The sequence below is a fragment of the Pleurodeles waltl genome, chromosome 10 (assembly GCF_031143425.1).
Source record: "Pleurodeles waltl isolate 20211129_DDA chromosome 10, aPleWal1.hap1.20221129, whole genome shotgun sequence".
Lineage (NCBI taxonomy): Eukaryota > Metazoa > Chordata > Amphibia > Caudata > Salamandridae > Pleurodeles > Pleurodeles waltl.
Window position 1 is genome coordinate 1,024,586,285 of NC_090449.1, and position 22,920 is coordinate 1,024,609,204.

The 22,920-nt window shown below is 42.5% G+C and overlaps 1 protein-coding gene across 1 annotated transcript in view; it reads right to left on the reverse strand.

Annotated features, from left to right (window-relative positions):
• The window catches only part of ANO10 (anoctamin 10), a 515,470-nt gene extending 492,815 nt beyond the window's left edge, over positions 1-22,655 (reverse strand). Inside the window, exon 1 of the mRNA XM_069211970.1 lies at positions 22,252-22,655. The gene's annotated coding sequence lies outside the window, so the exon portion shown is untranslated. The remainder of the gene's footprint in view (positions 1-22,251) is intronic.
• Positions 22,656-22,920: the final 265 nt, after the last annotated feature.

Sequence of the window (22,920 nt, forward strand, 5' to 3'; positions counted from 1 at the left end):
TTAACACACCTGATACATGGGAGGTGTTCAAAGAAACAGACATAGGCAAACTCACGGATGAGGAGTGACCGGAGGCTATTCCTGTCAGTTCAGCTAAAATACCTCCACCAAACATACATGGCATGGGTTAACATGTGGAGGGCTAGCAGGGAGGAATGTCTGGAGGTGTCCAGAGGAAGATTTTATCCATACAGCCTATGACTGCTCTAGGATGAGGCCCTTTTAGAAGGAAGTGAAACTGGTGTCTCCACTGACTGATTTAAATAGGTACAAACTAGCACAATTAATCTTAGGGTTATTGGTGGCAAAGCGAGACACCGTCAGGAGGAGACGAGAAGACTCACCCGACCTTGAGACTCAAGGACAGGGGTTAGTTAGGTCATTGTATGGCACTGGAAGTACTGACAATTCAGATGAGCGGTTGCCAACATAAACATGCTGAAATATGGGATGTATGGATGCAATACAGATGGATAGAAAAGGTATACGGGTGACTTGAAATAGGTCACAGAAGACACCACTGACCAGCAAGTACAAGAAGCCAAAATATGTTGCCAAAGGGTATAGCACCCCTGACTATAAGTGATAAGTAGTAAGTAACAATGTAGTATATGTAATATCGATTCTGAAAAGTTGCAGCTGGATCTGCGAAATGTTTATATCTTGGTAACTGTGACTGTGAAAAAATCAATGAAGAGTTTAATACAAAAATAAAATAGAATAATTTTACTCAGACCCTTTCCAGTGGTCCTTCTAGCCCTTTCCATCATCACACGTTCTCCAATATCTACTCGTTAGGAAGTCTTGGGCCCTCATTTTGACTTTGACGGTCTTTTTGTAAGACAGCTGAAGCCATTGCAGCCAACAGACCGCCAGTGTTGGCGGTCTGCTGGTTGCCATATTAGGAGAGGACTTCTACCCATTTATGGGTGGAAGTCTGACTCCGAAGAGGTGGTTGCATCACCAGCACCACCACGAAGCAAGATTCCGCCTGCCATATTACAAGCCGTAATACGGCTTGGCAGAGTCTTGCTGGCATGGTGGTGCTGGTGATACAAGACGCCAGGACCCATCCCCTCACAGATGACCTCCTCGACAGAGAAGGTGAGTGATTATTCGAAAGAGGGGGGGGGGAGTGTTGGGTGCATGTGTGTGGTGTGTGCGTGTATGTGTGCGAATGGGGGTATATGAGTGCGTGTTTGTGAGCAAGTGAGTGGTGGTGTCTGTGTGCAAGAGTGCAGATATCAGGGGTGTGTGTATGTGTGAGTGTGTAAATGGATGTGTACGGTTGGGGGGGCTGTTTCGCGGTGAGAGTATGTGGTGCAGTGGGGAGGGTGTGGTGAATGCGTGCGTGTATGTGATTGAATGTGAATGTTTGTGTGCATGTATGTGCGCGTGAATGGGGGTGTGTGTGTCTGCATGTATGCAAGTGAACGTGGGTGTGTGTCTCCATGTATGTGAGTGCGTGGGGGTGTCTGTGTGAATGTATGCTTATGTCGGAGGGTGTGTATGTGAATGCATGCGTGCATGAACGGGTGGGTGGGTGTTTGTAAGTGTGTGGACGGGTGGGGGGGTCTGCATGTGCGTGGACATGTGGGGTGTGTGTGCCGGCAACAGAAATGGGGATTCCTGTTGCCATGTGCGTTTCCGCCAGGGTTTTCGTGACGGGGTGACCGCCACGGTCTGCAGCTTCATAATCCAGCCGCCAGGTTGGAGGTGCTAACCGCCGGCTGCGGCAGTGCGACCGCACCAGCGGGCCAGGCGGTGTTGTGGAGTTTTGGTGTCTGCCAAACCGCACAACATGTGATGTGGCGGTCTTTACTGCCGGTTCCACGCCGGTAAGACCGCCACGGCGAGGCTGGCAGTCTGATGACCGCCAGCCTGGTAATGAAGGCCTTAGTGTTGGCTCATTCAGCTTCAACATAACATCCTGGACTATTGACTATATGGAATAATTCCAGCAGGGGCTGACAGCGGCTGTCAAGTGGCTAAGGCCAGACAAAGATCTAACAGAACATCAATCCCCAAATCCACTTTTTAGCCTTGAGAGGGCTACTCGCTAGATTACATGTCAAGTTTCTATTCCTCAAGCTAGTTATTTCATTTTAGGCTTTTATCTGTCAACCCTGATGATCCCTTCTATGGCCACATGACTTCAAGTGTCAAGACTCGAACATCTCAAGCAGAGAATCATGCTTTCAAAGGAGCTGTAATTGCTTTCAGTAACTCTCTCTATACACACACGTCCCTGCTAATATTAAGTTATACTATGCAAGCTGAAAATAGCATTCTATGAGTAGTATATTTCATGTTTATTGTCTTGTCTGAATTAACCATTTACGATGTTAGTTTAATCTACATGCTGGTGGGACTATATTTATTTCACAAACTGAGCCAGCTAACTATTGGATATTTGCTAACGTGGATTATGTGTTTTGAATGACAAACTCCACTCTAAGATAGCATCAGGATGTCATAATGTTTTATGGCAACGCTTACCGATATATAAATGCTTGAGTGATGACAGCATGTTTCAGCTGAGTAAACCTTTACTTTTGATTTGCTAGTATGACCTTTGGTCAATTCATGTGATCCCATGAGTGTCATCCAACAATAATTATGCTTCAAGAACTCGTGAGTATACTACAAAATAACTCGATGCTATAATCCCTAGCCCTTCGACTCCACATAAAGATGGTGACTGTGTTAATTTTCCTGAGCCTAGCACTGTTTTAATTTTACTGTTATTGTTTTTCCTATATCTGCTCATACTGAGTGCGAATATGGTCAACGAGTCATTTATGCGTTTGTTACTCAAATATATTGTGGCTCATTATGATGCTTTATCATTTATTTCACAGATTCCACTTTAACATGCCGACTACCTGTGCCATTTTTGACATTATTATTGACTCATTATTACTAGATCTTCTTCCAAGTCCACTTGTACTTGATGTGACTAATGATGAGCATGTCGATGAGAACATACCGCAGATACCGTCTATGGTATTCCATAGTTAGTGGCTCCACAGCATTTCTATTTTGCTACATTTCTATTTTAAATTCTGTGTCACATTTTGACCATATTGATGGCAAGATTGAAGAAGCTCATCTTACACTAGCATAAGCTATATTAACTATGGAATGTTTATTAGTACCGCATAAGACATTTTGGCCAAATTACTACAAATCTCACCTGCCGTCCTAGATAGGTTTCATTAAGAGTGTATAAAATAATGTACAATCCCAAATAGTGAAGTTTTAGTTTACTTTGTTTTTCAAAAACATGGAATGCTTCTACAAATTCATTATAAAGAAATAACTATAGTTTGACATGTTTTGGGGTCATCAAATCCCAGCCTAATGTCTCTTTCCTTTCTTTTTTCCACAATAGCTCACGATCTAAGTGAAATTAGACTATTCCATGGTTACCATACCATTATGAAATTATATTGATACTACAATACCTTTTACAACGTGTTTTGAAGGTCCGTCCAATACCACTAGTTTACCACTTCTTCACTTATGCATTTAGTAAATGTTAATTTAGTTTTGGTTGCTTTACACTCATATTGAACCATTCATGAAAGTGTCTTGCTGAGATCTTACTGTTGGACATATTAATAGTTGTTCTTGGCCAGTACTTTGTACTGAAATGGATTACTGACTAGTTAGGTAACAATGTCAATTACATTTGAGGTCTAAATCATCACACCATTCATGAGCCTTTATCTCTTCAATAATCTTGACACATGGAATTCGGCTAGGCAGATGTAATTCTAACTAAACAAGGATATTGCAGAATTACCGGCTATTTCTACTTTTGGACTTAGTTTGTGAAGAGTCTGAATTGTCCTATGAGTTTCTCGTTCATGACTAGTATTTGACTATATACCATCAGAGTGCTGAAATATTAAGGTTTTAACAAGTTAATGAATGTTATTTCTGTGTCAAGGAATACTAATAGTACAAACTAACCAGTATAACCGAATGATTAGTATCTGACCAAACTGCAAGCGAATATTGCATGCGAATATTGGTGTATTCTTTTCTCACTACTGTTCACTGTAATCGATTCAAATTAACAATTTATGAATTCATGTTATGATTTTAATTCTTTCTATTTTTAGTATACTAAAAAATGTATATGTCAATGTTATTCACAGAAATTCCCTTTTGAAATTAAATGCGTCGACTGAATAACAGTACCTTGTTAAGATACATATTATTAAAAAAGGATTACAACTGAATTGAACTTCGACTTTTGGAGTGCTGAAACCAAATGGACTTATATTTTGCAATCTAATTTCAGTTTCTATATCACCGGGTGAGCATTAACTTTTGGATATTGTATGTTACTCTATCATGAGGTGGCTGTGTTAGTTTAAACGCCAATTTGGCGAAGAGGCTGTTTTGCAGAACAAAGACACTAAAAGCATTCTTTATAGCACAAAGAAGATAGAGAACAGAGACGGATCATTGAAAGAGAGGCTAAAGTTGCAACTGGATCAATGAAAATGGTGCCAGTGTTGGGAAGAGAACCAAAAATGGGTCAAAGGGCAAAGGATCTGCAATGGATGTCCATTGGTGTCCGCATGGCAGAGGAGACAGTGAGGAATGTTTATTAAAAAAAGGGTTACGGTAAACAGTTGTGACAAAGCGGTATGCACTTAAGAGCAAAAGGAAGGTGGAGGAAGAAATGGATAAAAAAGAGGTGCCTAGGGAATCTGAAATGGGCAAGAGAGGTGGAACAGAGAGAGACACCGAAGGTACAAAGAAAAGAATCCAGTGAAAAGAGAAAGGGTGAGTGAGAAATCAGAAATGATATCAAGAAGAAGTCTCGAGGCAGTTGTGGGCACATTTATACATTTATCAGTGACAACAAAGGACAAAATACTAAAGGTGAATTTATGGATATATTTAAGTTACTACATAAGGAAATAAAGGCTAAAGGGGGATCCATAGAGGAGGAATGGGAGTTAGCTAGAGGACCTAAAGTACCCATTAACTGATAGACTTGTTCTTCAGCGTTCTTAATATACGCAAGTGTGTACTGTGAAATGTTCTCAGAAAAGTGATGGGCATCTTGAAATACAGTGATACCATTAGGAAGACACAGGTTGATTTTGAGGGCCTTGCATGGTTGAGGTATGACGAGGAGTTCAGGGTCAGATTGGGGGAATCTCCAGAAAAGCCACAGAAGTAGATAGACAGAGAACTATGACTACAATAGATGTCCCACACTAGGGGCATGGCCAGTTTGGTAAGAAGCATGAACTTAATGCGGGTGCCTGTTGGGGATTCAACAGGGGTTTCCATAACAGGAACCCCTGTAAGTACAAACATGAATGCTCAAAGTGTAGGGGAAGCAGACAACCATACAGAGTCAAGAACAAACGCCAGGCACAATTCAGGGCAAGCAGGGGAAAAGGTGCAGGCAACAACTAGAGGATAGAACGTTTACACCACTCCTGCTTCAAATGTATTTAAATGATTTCTTTTATACCCAAACAGGAAAGGTGTGGTACTGGTGGAATGGGGCTTCAAAAGCGGTTTCAGATTAGGGAATCAGGGACCACAAGAGAAGATGTTTGCAGACAATTTGAAACTGACCAGATGGTATAAGATAAATTGTAAAAAGATGAGCTAGAGGAGGGAAAGGTGGGCACATTTCAATAAGGGTCCTTGAATGAGTTGATGGTATCACCGATTGTGGTAGTGCCAAAAAAGGAGCTGGATGTGTTCAAGATGGTTCATCATTTCTCATGGCCTTAAAGGTTACTCAGCAAATAGTTTCATAGGTAGAGAGGATACTGTTGTGGATTTTGCATTAGCTGACATGGCTATGGCATTTTGAGTTTTGTAGAAATTGGCTAAGTTAGTAAAACGCAACATCCAACCTGCTTTTTGGCTTCTACTTGTGCATCCTATGGGTTTCTCACTTCAGAGTATACAGTTTGAAGGAAAGATTTTTGTGGACAAAATACTGGCAATTGGCTGCACCATTTCTTGCAGACTGTTTGAGACTTTCAGCACATTATTGCAATGGGGTTTAGTTGTTGGGTCTGGCTATGGGAAAGTAAAGCATTATTTGGATGACTTCTTATTTGGATCTTTCTCTGTAGGGATTGGGGGTTCTGGAGCATGCAGCAAGACATTGACAGACTTGAAAGTTATCATGGGAAAATGGGGGTACCCTTGGCCCCAGAAAACATGAAAGTACTAGGAAACCACCTTGGTTTTCTTTGGCATGGAGCTGGACACAGTAACAATGGAGGTGAAGTTACCACAAGGGATAGCAGAAGAATTAGTAGCAATATTCGAAACTGTAGAAGCAGCGAGAAAGATAGCTTTACGCATGGTGTAAACATTAGTGGTAAGGGCAGGGAGAACTTTTTGTAGGAAACATGGTTTTGCAAATTCAGAAGGACAGCTCCCACACCACAGGATCAGGATGTCCCCCCTAGATGTGGGCATACTTGAGAATGTGGCTTTGTTTTGTAAGGCATTTCAATGGAGTCACACTATGGCTGTGGAGGATGAATTTCTTAAGCATTTTAAAATATTCAAGGATGGAGCGGGTACTGATAGTTTTGTTTTTTTTGCGAACAGGCGGGTGGTGGAGGAGCACTGCGTTCTTGGGAGTTCTTTCCACTGCTGGTAGCATTGGTTCTGTGCGGGGAAGAATGGGCAAACAAGAAAGTGATGCTGAATGTTACCAATGAAATAGTAGTAGCCCTGGTGAATGGGCAAAAGGCAAGGACATGAGACTTTCGAAATTGTTGCAAATATTTGTTCTAGGTTGTTTGCAGCATAAGATTGTTTTTTCAGTCCGGTACGTCAAGTGTGAACAATTACATAATTGATGCTTTGTCTTGTTCTCAATGGTAGAGATTCCAAGGCCCGCCACCAGGTGCGGATGCACAGAATACGTCTGTCGCAACATATGTAAAGTGCCCTTCGTGAACGGCAGGAAGGGTGGTACGCTTTATTATGGTTATGTTAGGCAAAGGTTGGTCACCGGTAACTATAGCTGGAAAGCTGTCGGGAATAGCTTTTCACTGCAAATGTTTTGGGAGTAAAGAACCCACAGTAGGATAGATGGGAAAAAGAAGGTTGGTGAAGTGGGAAAAATAAAAGAGGTCTAACAAGACAGTGGAGAAGGCCTATAACTGCTAATTTATTTAATAGGGTGGTAGGGTCACTGTCAATGACTTTATTAGATAGGGTGGTAGTGACACTGTCAATGACTGTATTATACATTTTCAGCTTTGTATGATGGCACCATTAGATTTCAGATTTGGTGGGGGAAGAAAGGTTCTTACACATCAGAAGTGAGTAGAACATGGCACATATTGTAGCTAAAGCAGCGTCAATTGAAATTGGACCAAAAAGAGACAGGGAAATGGATGATGGTGGGAGAAATGAAGGGTACTTTGTGTCCAATTGGAGCAGAGGAAACTTTTCTGATGTGGGGAGGGACAAAAGGAGTGTTGTTTTTTCCATGAAGATGGAGACGTTCTAACAGCATTTCAGGTATTAGCTGCTTTGATGAGGAAGCTGAAAAAATATTCTACAGAAGCAAATCGATTGGGGTTTTCAAAGGAGAGGATAAAAAAGCTGGGCAAATGGTCCTTGGGTTGTTTCTGGAGTTGCATTAGGGTTTTGAATGACAAAGATGATGTGAAATGTTTTTATGTTTTGTCTTCTTTCAGGTTGCGTGGCAGGGCCATGGTTAGCAGTGGTAGGGGTGTGCATAATTGGCACTCTCTGGTGCAGGCAGGAAGGCACCCTTTCAGGAGCTCACTGGGCCTAAGACCTGGTAATGATCAAGTGGAATGGTGGTGGAAAACAGGCATAAGATGGGCCTTGCTCTTGCCCTGGTGGGAAGATTCTGCGTCCACCAGAACTTGCTCCAATCTACTGTTGATTCACCTAGATGAAAATTATTTTGTATAGTTGTCAGGTTTGGCCCTGATGAAACAGATAAAATATGATTTAGACAGGAAAAAAAGTTTGCGACAAGAAGCATATCTGGCACGGACAAAGTTGGTTCAGTGCATGTTTGGAGAGGAGCCATAAAGCATAGTGCAGCTGAGGGGGAAAGAAGAATGGCAAATAGGGAAATGCTGTGCTTTTGCAAGAATGTCTCATAAAGCTACTGACTAGAGTTAATTTAATTATTTTCATCTGGATGGAGTTCACCTTTCTCAGCTTGAGAATTAATATTATTTGCTTGGGATTAGTAGGTTTTTACCCAATAGGTTTGATGTTAAGTACTGGTGCTAAAGGCTATTTGTTTTAAAGAAATGTGGCACAAGGCTCTTGGAATGATAGCCACTAAACGTGAGGAGGGCAGGACAATTACATATACCAGGTTATTTATTCCTGGTGGAGGAAAACACAGGAATGATACAGTGGTCAACAAGTGCTGGGGCACAGCAGTGCAGACGCTTGAAGCGGGAAAATAAAAAAAGAGGGAAGGCATGGACATCAAAAGTCGGAGGGTACAAGAGGTCTGCAGGAAGAAGGAGTGGCTATGGAAGTCAACAGATGGCATGCGGCTGGTGCAGCTGGGAGTGGTGAGGAATGTGTGACTTTGAGGACGTGGTGTTTGTGTTGAGAGTTTCTTGTTGATAAGAGGAGGGCGGTTTACAGGAGGTGGAGAGAAGAAGGTTTGATGTATTAGTGAGTCAGGAGCTCTCAAATTAATTGTTTTTTATCACAAGTTTAGCTTTAAAGCTGTCCTAATAAAGTAACATTTTTTCTCTATATGAGTGTCCTGGAATTTGATGACATCTCACCCAAAAAAACAGATGCTGGCAAGCAAGGGAGAGCTGAGCTTCAGCTTCCATCACCAGTTGGACAAGAGAGTTATTAAACTTTTAACTCTGCAAAGTGCAGGAGAATGTGTGGTAAGGGTGTGGTTAGTGAGTATGCAAAACTGTGGAAATTAGAGAATTTATATTTGTAACAAACTAATCCTTTCATGATGTCCAGCTACAGTGGTGACATTTCTGCTGATGGTCTTACTGAATTATTAAAGCACAGTGAGCTAAGTCAACTAGATGAAGAGTGGCAAGGCCGGAGAAGGATGAGAAGATTGAGTGCAGAGGAGCATGGAAGAAGCCAGTGATGCAGGAGCAGGATCCTGGCTTGAGAAAAGGATGGAGAACTACACTTGTAGGAATGTGTGTCTGTAGTACTGCTGCACAGGCCTGCTGGGACTGGAGAGAGTCTTGCTGCTGGATCCTGGAGGCAGTGCTGTAATATCAGCAACAGTGTGAGTAATGCATAAATCTGTAGCGAGGCATAAGTGCTGCAGACGCCTGGAGGGACTGAGTGCTACAAAAATCTGGAAGGAGGGTGACATAGCTGTTTAGCTGCAATTAATGCTTTGCAGCAATGAAAATTTTTACTCGAGTTAACTTAAGGCAAACTATATCTTAGACACCACGTTTACTCTGACATTTCATTGCACTGTGTAAATAAAACTATATGTTCACAGTCTCACCAGAATAAAAAATGAAATGTGTCCCCCAGAGAAGGATGAAGACTTTCACAGACTGTTCTGAATAAAGTATAAACATTCACTGTTAAACCTGGTTGTCCCAGAGAAAAACACGTACAATGTAATTTTTACTGTTACCTATGTAGATGATTGTTTGTGAGAAGCCTATATAGTAGAATTGTGACAAAACGGTTTAATGTATTTAGTTGTGGGTGTTTTTTTAGCTTATTTCTGATTGGCTGAGAACATGTAAACTGTGTACTACTGTAGTTAATGTATGAAATCCTTTCTTTAGAACCCTATCAAAGAGAGTGATTTCTTGATGTGGCACAGAGTCCTTCGTACTTACTTTAGAAGGCAAACCTCTGCTGGATTTCTTCCCCAGTTTGTCATCTGTAATTTGATGTCTGAACTTTACTAAGTTATTGATTGATTCTGGACTTTAACTGAGGTTTGCACTCTGTTTTATCTGATTGAATTAACCTCTGTATGCCGAAATTTCTTACAATAAAAACTTTAAAGGATAATACTTTATTGTCTATGTTTTTTGTAAGACCAAATGTGTGCTACATTTCTATTATTTGAAATGGTCCCCTTTGACGTCTTAAATTAGTACAAGTCGGTCGGGAACATCAAAGTCACTCTACTCTGGTCAGCGGACCACCTGCTGGGGAGCGGACCACCAGGTCTGGGATTGCTTTTAAATAAAGCCATGTGCGTTTCCGGCAGGGTTTTCGTGACGGAGTGACCGCCACGGTCTGCAGCTTCATAATCCAGCCGCCAGGTTGGAGGTGCTAACCGCCGGCTGCGGCAGTGCGACCGCACCAGCGGGCCAGGCGGTGTTGTGGGGTTTTGGTGTCTGCCAAACCCCACAACATGTGATGTGGCGGTCTTTACTGCCGGTTCCACGCCGGTAAGACCGCCACGGCGAGGCTGGCAGTCTGATGACCGCCAGCCTGGTAATGAGGGCCTTAGTGTTGGTTCATTCAGCTTCAACATAACATCCTGGACTATTGACTATATGGAATAATTCCAGCAGGGACTGACAGCGGCTGTCAAGTGGCTAAGGCCAGACAAAGATCTAACAGAACATCAATCCCCAAATCCACTTCTTAGCCTTGAGAGGGCTACTCGCTAGATTACATGTCAAGTTTCTATTCCTCAAGCTAGTTATTTCATCTTAGGCTTTTATCTGTCAACCATGATGATCCCTTCTATGGCCACATGACTTCAAGTGTCAAGACTCGAACATCTCAAGCAGAGAATCATGCTTTCAAAGGAGCTGTAATTGCTTTCAGTAACTCTCTCTATACACACACGTCCCTGCTAATATTAGGTTATACTATGCAAGCTGAAAATAGCATTCTATGAGTAGAATATTTCATGTTTATTGTCTTGTCTGAGTTAACCATTCAGGATGTTAGTTTAATCTACATGCTGGTGGGACTATAATTATTTCACAAGCTGAGCCAGCTAACTATTGGATTTTTGCTAATGTGGATTATGTGTTTCGAATGACAAACTCCACTCTAAGATAGCAACAGGATGTTATAATTTTTTATGGCAACCCTTACCGATATATAAATGCTTGAGTGATGACAGCATGTTTCAGCTGAGTAAACCTTTACTTTTAATTTGCTAGTATGACCTTTGGTCAATTCATGTGATCCCTTGGGTGTCATCCAGTAATAATTTTGCTTCAAGAACTCGTGATTATACTACAAAATAACTTGATGCTATAATCCCTAGTCCTTCGACTCCACATAAAGATGGTGACTGTGTTCATTTTCCTGAGCCTAGCACTGTTTTAATTTTACTGTAATTGTTTTTCCTAAATCTGCACATACTGAGTGCGATTATGGTCAGCGAGTCATTTATGCGTTTGTTACTATTAAATATATTGTGGCTCATTATGATGCTTTATCATTTATTTCACAGACTCCACTTTAACATGCCAACTACCTATGCCATTTTTGACATTGTTATTGACACATTATTACTAGATCTTCTTCCAAATCCACTTGATGTGTCTAATGATGAGCATGTCGATGAGAACATACCGCAGATACCTTCTGTGGTATTGCATAGATAGTGGATCCACAGCATTTCTATTTTGCTACATTTCTATTTTAAATTCCGTGTCACATTTTGACCATATTGATGGCAAGATTGAAGAAGCTCATCTTACACTAGCATAAGCTATATTAACTATGGAATGTTTATTAGTACTGCATGAGACATTTTGGCCAAATTACTACAAATCTCACCTGCCGTCCTAGATAGGTTTCATTAAGTGTGTATAAAATAATGTACAATCCCAAATAGTGAAGTTTTAGTTTACTTTGTTTTTCAAAAACATGGAATGCTTCTACATATTCATTATAAAGAAATAACTATAGTTTGACATGTTTTGGAGTCATCAAATCCCAGCCTAATGTCTCTTTCCTTTCTTTTTTCCACAATAGCTCACGATCTAAGTAAAATTAGACTATTCCATGGTTACCATACCATTATGAAATTGTATTGTTACTACAATACCTGTTACAATGTGTCTTGAAGGTCCGCCCAATACCACTAGTTTACCACTTCTTTACTTATGCATTTAGTAAATGTTAATTTAGTTTTGGTTGCTTTACACATTCAGATTGAACCATTCATGAAAGTGTCTTGCTGAGATCTTACTGTTGGACATATTAATAGTTGTTCTTGGCCAGTACTTTGTACTGAAAAATTAGGTAACAATGTTGATTACATTTGAGGTATAAATCATCACACCATTCATGATCCTTTATCTCTTCAATAATGTTGACACCTGGAATTCGGCTATGCAGACGCAATTCTAACTAAACAAGGATATTGCAGAATTACCGGCTATTTCTACTTTTGGACTTAGTTTGTGGAGAGTCTGAATTGTCCTATGAGTTTCTCGTTCATGACTAGTATTTGACTATATACCATCAGAGTGCTGAAATATTAAGGTTTTAACAAGTTAATGAATGTTATTTCTGTGTCAAGGAATACTAATAGTACAAACTAACCAGTATAACCGAATGATTAGTATCTGACCAAACTGCAAGCGAATATTGCATGCGAATATTGGTGTATTCTTTTCTCACTACTGTTCACGGTAATCAATTCAAATAACAATTTAGGAATTAATGTTATGATTTTAATTATTTCTATTTTTTTTTATACTAAAAAATGTATATGTCAATGTTATTCACAGAAATTCCCTTTTGAAATTAAATGTGTCGAATGAATAACAGTACCTTGTTAAGATATACATTATTAAAAAAGGATTACAACTGAATTGAACTTTGACTTTTGGAGTGCTGAAACCAAATGGACTTATATTTTGCAATCTAATTTCAGTTACTATATCACCGGGTGAGCATTAACTTTTGGATATTGTATGTTACTCTATCATGATGTGGCTGTGTTAGTTTAAACGCCAATTTGGCCAAGAGGCTGTTTTGCAGAATAAAGACAATAAAAGCATACTTTATAGCACAAAGGAGATAAAGAACAGAGACGGACCACTGAAAGAGAGGCCACAATTGCAACTGGGTCAATTAAAATGGTGCCAGTGTTGAGAAGAGAACCAAAAATAGCAAAGGATATGCAATGGATGTCCATTGGTATCCACATGGCAGAGGACACAGTGAGGAATGTTTATTAAAAACAGGGTTACGGTAAACAGTTGTGACAAAGCGGTATGCACTTAAGAGCAAAAGGAAGGTGGAGGAAGAAATGGATAAAAAACAGGTGCCTATGGAATCTGAAATGGGCAAGAGAGGTGGAACAGAGAGAGAGACCAAAGGTACAAAGGAAAAGAATCCGGTGAAAAGAGAAAGGGTGAGTGAGAAATCAGAAATGATATCAAGAAGAAATCTCGAGGCTGTTGTGGGCACATTTATACATTTATCAGTGACAACAGAGGACAAAATACTAAAGGTGACTTTATGGATATATTTAAGTTACTACATAAGGGAATAAAGGCTAAAGGGGGATCCATAGAGGAGGAATGGGAGTTAGCTAGAGGACCTAAAGTACCCTTTAACTGAGAGACTTGTTCTTCAGCGTTCTTAATATACGCAAGTGTGTACTGTGAAATGTTCCCAGAACAGTGATGGGCATCTTGAAATACAGTGATACCATTAGGAAGACACAAGTTGATTTTGAGGGCCTTGCATGGTTGAGGTATGACGAGGAGTTCAGGGTCAGATTGGGGGAATCTCCAGAAAAGCCACAGAGGTAGATAGACAGAGAACTATGGCTACAATAGATGTCCCACACTAGGGGCATGGCCAGTTTGGAAACAAGCATGGACTTAATGCAGGTGCCTGTTGGGGATTCAACAGGGGTTCCGTAGCAGGAACCCCTGTAAGTTCAAACATGAATGGTCAAAGTGTAGGGGAAGCAGACAACCATACAGAGTCAAGAACAAACGCCAGGCACAATTCAGGGCAAGCAGGGGAAAAGGTGCAGGCAACAACTAGAGGATAGAACGTTTACACCAGTCCTGCTTCAAAATGTATTTAAATGATTTCTTTTATACCCAAACAGGAAAGGTGTGGTACTGGTGGAATGGGGCTTCAAAAGGGGTTTCAGATTAGGGAATCAGGGACCACAAGAGAAGATGTTTGCAGACAATTTGAAATTGACCAGATGGTACAAGACAAATTGTAAAAAGATGAGCTAGAGGAGGGAAAGGTGGGCACATTTCAATAAGGGTCCTTGAGTGAGTTGATGGTGTCACCAATTGTGGTAGTGCCAAAAAAGGAGCTGGATGTGTTCGGGATGATTCATCATTTGTCATGGCCTCAAAGGTTAATCAGCGAACAGTTTCATAGGTAGAGAGGATACCGTTGTGGATTTTGCATTAGCTAACATGGCTATGGCATTTTGAGTTTTGTAGAAATTGGCTAAGTTAGTAAAATGCAACATCCAACCTGCTTTTTGGCTTCTAATTGTGCATCCTATGGATTACTCACTTCAGAGTATACAGTTTGAAGGAAAGATCTTTGTGGACAAAATGCTGGCAATCGGCTGCACCATTTCTTGCAGACTGTTTGAGACTTTCAGCACATTATTGCAATGGGGTTTAGTTGTTGGGTCTGGCTATGGGAAAGTAAAGCATTATTTGGATGACTTCTTATTTGGATCTTTCTCAGTAGGGGTTGGGGGGTTCTGGAGCATGCAGCAAGACATTGACAGACTTTAAAGTTATGATGGTGAAATGGGGGTACCCTTAGCCCCAGAAAACATGAAAGGACTAGGAAACCACCTTGGTCCTCTTGGGCATGGAGCTGGACACTAACAATGGAAGTGAAGTTACCACAAGGGATAGCAGAAGAATTAGTAGCAATATTCGAAACTGTAGAAGCAGCGAGAAAGATAGCTTTACGCATGGTGTAAACATTAGTGGTAAGGGCAGGGAGAACCTTTTGTAGGAAACATGGTTTTGCAAATTCGGAAGAACAGCTCCCACACCACAGGATCAGGATGTCCCCCTAGATGTGGCCATACTTGAGAATGTGGCTTTGTTGTGTAAGGCATTTCAATGGAGTCACACTATGGCTGTGGAGGATGAATTTCTTAAGCATATTAAAATATTCAAGGATGGAGTGGGTACTGATAGTTTTGTTTTTTTGCGAGCGGCGGGTGGTGGAGGAGCACTGCGTTCTTGGGAGTTCTTTCCACTGCTGGTTGCATTGGTTCTGTGGGGGGAAGAATTGGCAATCAAGAAAGTGATGCTGAATGTTGCCAATGAAATAGTAGTAGCCCTGGTGAATGGGCAAAAGGCAAGGACATGAGACTTTCGAAATTGTTGCAAATATTTGTTCTGGGCTGTTTGCAGCATAAGATTGTTTTTCCAGTCCGGCACGTCAAGTGTGAACAATTACATAATTGATGCTTTGTCTTGTTCTCAATGGTAGAGATTCCAAGGGCCGTCTCCAGGAGCGGATGCACAGAATACGTTTATGTTGCAGCATATTTGGTCTCTAGAAAAGTGAGGGTATTCCAAGGTATTTGAAAATACCTCAGCCGCATCTACTATGAATACCTATAGGGAAGCTTGGAAGGAGTTTTTGGCATCAGCGGTGGTAAGGCAACATTATATGACAAGCGAAGGGTGGCACGCTTTATTATGGTTATGTTAGGCAAAGGTTGGTCACCGGTAACTATAGCTGGAAAGCTGTCGGGAATAGCTTTTCACTGCAAATGTTTTCGGAGTAAAGAACCCACAGTAGGATAGATGGGAAAAAGAAGTGTGGTGAAGTGGGCAAAATAAAAGAGGTCTAACAAGAGAGTGGAGAAGGCCTTTAACTGCTAATTTATTTAATAGGGTGGTAGGGTCACTGTCAGTGACTTTATTAGATAGGGTGGTAGGGTCACTGTCTATGACTTTATTAGATAGGGTGGTAGGGGCACTGTCAGTGACTTTATTAGATAGGGTGGTAGGGTCACTGTCTATGACTTTATTAGATAGGGTGGTAGGGTCACTGTCTATGACTTTATTAGATAGGGTGGTAGGGACACTGTCAATGACTGTATTTCAAATTTTCAGCTTTGTATGACGTGGTTGTCTTTTGGCACCATTAGATTTCAGATCTGGTGGGGGAAGAAAGGTTCTTACACATCAGAGGTGAGCAGAACGTGGCACATATTGCAGCTAAAGCAGCGTCAATTGAAATTGGACCAAAAAGAGACAGGGGAATGGGTAATGGTGGGAGAAATGAATGGTAGTTTGTGTCCAATTGGAGCAGAGGAAATGTTTCTGATGTGGGGAGGGACAAAAGGAGTGCTGTTTTTTCCATGAAGAAGGAGACGTTCTAACAGCATTTCAGGTATTAGCTGCTTTGATGAGGACGAAGCTGGAGAATATTGCAATGGAAAGTGGGTTTGGCACACATTCTACAGAAGCAAATCGATTGGAGTTTTCAAAGGAGAGGATAAACAAGCTGGGCAAATGGTCCTTGGGCTGTTTCGGGTGGTGCATTAGAGTTTTGAATGACAAAGATGATGTGAAATGTTTTTATGTTTTGTCTTCTTTCAGGTTGCGTGGCAGGGCCATGGTTAGCAGTGGTAGGGGTGTGCGTAATTGGCACTCTCTGGTGCAGGCAGAAATACACCCTTTCAGGAGCTCACTGGGCCTAGGACCTGGTAATGTTCAAGTGGGATGGTGGTGGAAAAGAGGCATAAAATGGGCCCAGCTCTTGGCCTGGCGGGAAGATTCTGCGTCCACCAGAACTTGCTCCAATCTACTGTTGATTCACCTAGATGAAATGATTTCGTATAGTTGTCAGGTTTGGCCGTGATGAAACAGATGAAATATGATTTAGACAGGATAAAAAGTTTGCGGACAAGAAACATATCTGGCACGGACAAAGTTGGTTCAGCGCATGTGAGGGGAGGAGCCATAAAGCATAGTGCAGCTGAGGGGGAAAGAAGAATGGCAAATAGGGAAATGCTGTGCTTTTGCAAGAATGACTCATAAAGCTACTGACTATAGTTCTTTTTTTTTCATCCGGATGGAGTTCACCTTTCTCTGCTTGAGAATTAATATTATTTGCTTGGGATTAGTTAGTTTTTACTCAAAAGGTTTGCTGTTAAGTAGTGGAGCTAAAGGATATTTGTTTTAAAGAAATGTGGCACAAGGCTCTTGGAATGATAGCCACTAAACGTGAGGAGGGCAGGAAAATTACATATACCAGGTTATTTGTTCCTGGTGGAGGAAAAGACAGGAATTATACAGTGGCCAACAAGTGCTGGGGCACAGCAGTGCAGACGCTTGAAGCGGGAAAATAAAAAAAGAGGGAAGGCATGGACATCAAAAGTCAGAGGGTACAAGAGGTCTGCAGGAAGAAGGAGTGGCTATGGAAGTCAACAGATGGCATGCGGCTGGTGCAGCTGGGAGCGGTGAGGAATGTGTGACTTTGAGGACGTGCTGTTTGTGTTGAGAGTTTCTTGTTGATAAGAGGAGGGCGGTTTACAGGAGGTGGAGAGAAGAAGGTTTGATGTATTAGTGAGTCAGGAGCTCTCAAATTAATTGTTTTTTATCACAAGTTTAGCTTTAAAGCTGTCCTAATAAAGTAACATGTTTTCTCTATATGAGTGTCCTGGAATTTTATGACATCTCACCCAAAAAAACAGATGCTGACAAGCAAGGGAGAGCTGAGCTTCAGCTGCCATCACAAGTTGGACAAGATAGTTATCAAACTTTTAATTTTGCAAAGTGCAGGAGAGTGTGTGGTAAGGGTGTGGTTAGTGAGTATGCAAAACTGTGGAAATTAGAGAATATATAATTGTAACAAACTAATCCTTTCATCAAGTCCAGCTACAGTGGTGACATTTCTGCTGATGGTCTTACTGAATTATTAAAGCAGGTGAGCTAAGTCAACTAGATGAAGAGTGGCAAGGCCGGAGAAGGATGACAAGATTGGGTGCATAGGACCATGGTGCAGGAGCAGGATCCTGGCGGGAGAAAAGGATGGAGAACTACACTTGTAGGAATGTGTGTCTGTAGTACTGCTGCACAGGCCTGCTGGGACTAGAGAGAGTCTTGCTGCTGGATCCTGGAGGCAGTGCTGTAATATCAGCAACAGTGTGAGTAATGCATAAATCTGTAGCGAGGCATAAGTGCTGCAGACGCCTGGAGGGACTGAGTGCTACAAAAATCTGGAAGGAGGGTGACATAGCTGTTTAGCTGCAATTAATGCTTTGCAGCAATGAAAATTTTTACTCGAGTTAACTTAAGGCAAACTATATCTTAGACACCACGTTTACTCTGACATTTCATTGCACTGTGTAAATAAAACTATATGTTCACAGTCTCACCAGAATAAAAAATGAAATGTGTCCCCCAGAGAAGGATGAAGACTTTCACAGACTGTTCTGAATAAAGTATAAACATTCACTGTTAAACCTGGTTGTCCCAGAGAAAAACACGTGCTACAAAAATCTGGAAGGAGAGTGACATAGCTATTTAACTGGAATTAATACTTTGCAGCGATTAAAATTTGTACTCGAGTTAACTTAAGGCAAACTATGGCCCTCATTACAACTTTGACGGGCGGCGGAGGCCGCCCGCCAAAGTTGCGCCGCAGGAATACCGCACCGCGGTCTGAAGACCGCGGCCGGCATTCCAAGTTTTCCCCTGGGCTGGCGGGCGGCCAGGGGAAAACGACCTTCCCACCATGAAGCCGGCTCGTAATCGAGCCGGCGGAGTGGGAAGGTGCGACGGGTGCTACTGCACCCGTCGCGTATTTCACTGTCTGCTATGCAGACAGTGAAATACAAGCGGGCCCTCTTACGGGGGCCCCTGCAGTGCCCATGCCTTTGGCATGGGCACTGCAGGGGCCCCCAGGGGCCCCGCGACTCCCCCTCCCGCCATCCGGTTCCCGGCGGGAGAACCGCCAGGAACTGGATGGCGGGAGGGGGAGTCGGAATCCCCAAGCCGGCGCAGCAAGCTGCGCCGGCTTGGAGGATTCCTTGGGGGCAGCGGGAAACCGGCGGGAGACCGCCAGTTTCCCTTCTCTGACCGCGGCTAAGCCGCCGCGGTCAGAATGCCCCGCGGGGCACCGCCGGCCTGTCGGCGGTGCCACCGCGTCCCGCGGCCCTGGCGGTTACAAACCGCCAGGGTCGTAATGAGGGCCAATATCTTAGACACCATGTTTACTCTGACATTTCATTACACCGTGTGAATAAAACTATATTGTCAAAGTCTCACTAGAATAAAAATGAAATGTGTCCCCCAGAGAAGGATGAAGACTTTCACAGACTGTTCTGAATAAAGTATAAACATTCAACGTTAAACCTGGTTGTCCAGAGAAAAACACGTACAATGTAATTTTTACTGTTACATATGTAGATTATTGTTTGTGAGAAGCCCCATATAGTAGAATTGTGACAAAACTGTTTAATGTATTTAGTTGTGGGTGCTTTTTTAGTTTATTTCTGATTGGCTGAGAACATGTGAACCATGTACTACTGTAGTTAATGTATGAAATCCTTTCTTTAGAACCCTATCAAAGAGTGTGATTTCTTGATGTGGCCCATAGTCCTTCGTACTTACTTTAGAAGGCAAACCTATGCTGGATTTCTTCCCCATTTTGTCATCTGTATTTTGATGTCTGAACTTTACTGAGTTCTTGATTGATTCTGTACTTTAACTGAGCTTTGCACTCTGTTTTATCTACTGATTATGACCAGATTGAATTAACCTCTGTATGCCGAAATTTCTTAAAATAAAAACTTTAAAGGATAAGACTTTATTGTCTATGATTTTTGTAAGACCAAATGTGTGCTACATTTCTGTTATTTGAAATGGTCCCCTTTGACTTCTTAAATTGGTACAAGTCGGTCGGGAACACCAATGTCCGTCTAGCGCGTACACCTCTCCCGATCCATCAAGGCGGACATCAGGGCAAGATCGAATGAGTTTTGCACGTCACCAAGGGCATTCAGAAGTAGGCTGGAGGAGCAACTGTTGCATCCGCTTGATGTAAGCAACTGCTGGCAACAACTCTGGCATGCTGGCTTCCAGGCAAAGGAGTCTTGGGGCTAAAAAAGGCTGTCTGTAGACAATTGTTGCTGGACATTTCCACAGCAAAAGAGCTCTCAAGTCTCCCGGATTCATGTGTGAGTAGCACATCCAGTCCAGTTTTTTTTTTTTTTATTTGCATTCTGGTACCCTTGGCCTTTTTATTCCATTATAAATTCTGGGCTTCACCTAGGTCAAAGAATCATCCTGGTGTGGACTTGAAAGCTTTAAAGCAGTGAACTAGCTTCATGTCAACTTCAAAGGAATCACTTCACTGTTGGAACTGCTTGGAGCAATTCCAACGCTTGAGTCAATCAAATATATCACAGAGAGCAATACTTTATACTACTATGGTTATTTCTCAACTTCGGGTCAATAATTTAATTTCCGATGAAGTGTCACTCAAGGTAGGTATCACACTTAAGACATGAAAATGTCACACACGAGCACAATGCAAACATGGAAACATCACATCCAATGCAAGTGGGAGACTCTTGATTTTTTAAAGCCAAAAATGGCTTTAATTTAGCTGTCTTCTGCCTAAAATTGCCTATGCTGTAATAGAAGTCAACAGAGAAAATGCACTGCCCAATCATTTTTAGGTCGAGTGCACAAGCGCTCTGACGTGTTGTAATCTATCTATGGGCTTTTAACCATGCCCACCGCACACCCACCGCTATCACTCATTCATGGGCTTGCAGTTCAAAAATTCTTTGTTATCATTGGTAAATGCTTTACGTTTGTTCCTCCTTGGGGCGGTTTGGTTACCGCCTTGGACATCGACCCTGTTGCATGGATAATTGCATGTTTACGGATACATTTGACTGTGAGCGAACTTCTTTTTCCTTTTGTCTCTCCTTCACGCTCACGGGGTCCGTGGCGCTCTGAATCGGCTTGCTTAATATCAACTGTTTTACTTTTCATTTTCAATTTATGTGCCAAGGAAAGTCCAGTTAGGAATTTACAACGCTAATAGCTCTAACTCGAGCAAATGCGAGACCCATTGGATTGCAAATGCTTGTTTGGAATCTCCACTTTCCTGTTCTGCAACGTTGGCATGTATGAAAGCTGGGTAGGGTGACCAAGTGTCAAGGATTTGCCTGGATAGGCCGTTCTTTTTTTTTCCAAGAGTTGCCCTTCAGCTCAGATGTCAGCAAATTAAGCACATGCTGCGGCTTTCAGAGGGGGAAGACTAAAAACAGAGCGAGGCAAGTTATTTTTTATGTTCCAGGGCAGGAGTAGGTAGCATCTCTTATCAGATAGCTATTTAATTAACACCATGATAGTGGGATAAAAAAATTACATTTAATTTATTCACTTAGTGCCTCGCTCTCTGTGTTATGTTGATGTACATTGTAGTTTAAGTCGTACTGAACCCCTCGTTTGATGTAAACATAGAAGTCCTATGTTTTTTTTGCTAAGTGTCCCGGCTGTTTTTCCAAATTTAGTCATCCCAAAGCAGAATGAAAACTTGGCATCCCTACTGGTTAAATACATATGGCCGCAGTGCTTGCCGGTACTCTCCAATTAAATGCATTACGTTTTTCTTGAGAAGTGCAGGGACTCTCCCTCTCAAAATAAAAAAGTGCCGGTACTCTCCAATTAAATGCATTACGTTTTTCTTGAGAAGTGCAGGGACTCTCCCTCTCAAAATAAAAAAAGTGCAGGTACTCTGCACCGGACAGTAGCGGCGCATTTAAAGCGCTGAATATGGGTTGAAAAATCTGAACATGCAAAGTTAAAAGCGGAAGTAACATTGCTTATGTGTCGGGCAAAAATAGAAATCGAAACCCCGGCCCCTGACTGAACTTTAAAGGTCGTGAGGACTTCTCAAGCTGTACTGGGTCCGCCGCGCCTGTGCCTCGGTGCAGTCTGTTGTTTGTGGCTGTCGAGAAAGAAAAGACTCCGCCGCCCGGTGTTTACACTGACAGGGACGAGCCAGGTGGTAGTGCAAGGATGCGCGTGCAAGCGCGTGCAAGGCACAGGGAGGAAGTGCACGTGCGCTCACGTCACACTCAAAAAGAATCACTTTATCTTTTAAATGCACAAGCACGAAAAATATATTTTTCGCTAACAATAGAAATGCATTAAAAAAAAAAAGACCACATGAAGCATGATTTTTGCTCGCGTGGCTGTCACGCAGGCTGGAGCCCCCCAGTGCCCCCGCTATAGGAGGGGGGTGATTGTTACTCACCGCAGGGGCCCCTGACAGCTCACCGGGCCTGCGAGGAGGGCTGGAGACCTGGGGGCGAGAGGCGGGTCCCACGGAGGAGCGGCAGCAGCAGCCGGGGTTAGTGCCGCCCCGAGTGCTCCAATGCGGCACCGGCCGGGAGGGAGAGGCCGCCGCTGATGCTGGAAGGAAGGACGGGGGCCGGGCCCAGGCCTCGGGAGGGAGTGTCCCCGCGGCTCCTGCGGGGAGAGGCGGGCGAGGGAGCCGGATCCACGCGCCGCACGTACCGCAGCACAGCAGGGTTTAATTTGCTTTTTTTATTTTTTATTCCACCCGAAGATATTGGACCGCTATACATAAGCACCAGTTACATTGCAGGACCTCATCATTTTTATGCAGGGAAGATTGAATGATTTGCCCAGAATCACAGGATGTTGAGCCCACGCTGGGATTCGAGGGAACCCGGTACCACAGTGCAAAGTTGACCACTTGACATATAGCATAATTGGGTGTAAAAATTCAGGACAAAAGTATAGTGTTGGGGGGACCTAGGCCCTCATGCTACCTAATACAACACAGACTCAGCATTATAGTTGCAGAAACTGGCCTCCACTTTTATGGGATCACCTGATCGGTGACACCTGTGATGTATGTGTGTGGGGTGAGTGTGAAACCAGCCCTCGGGGAGTGGCT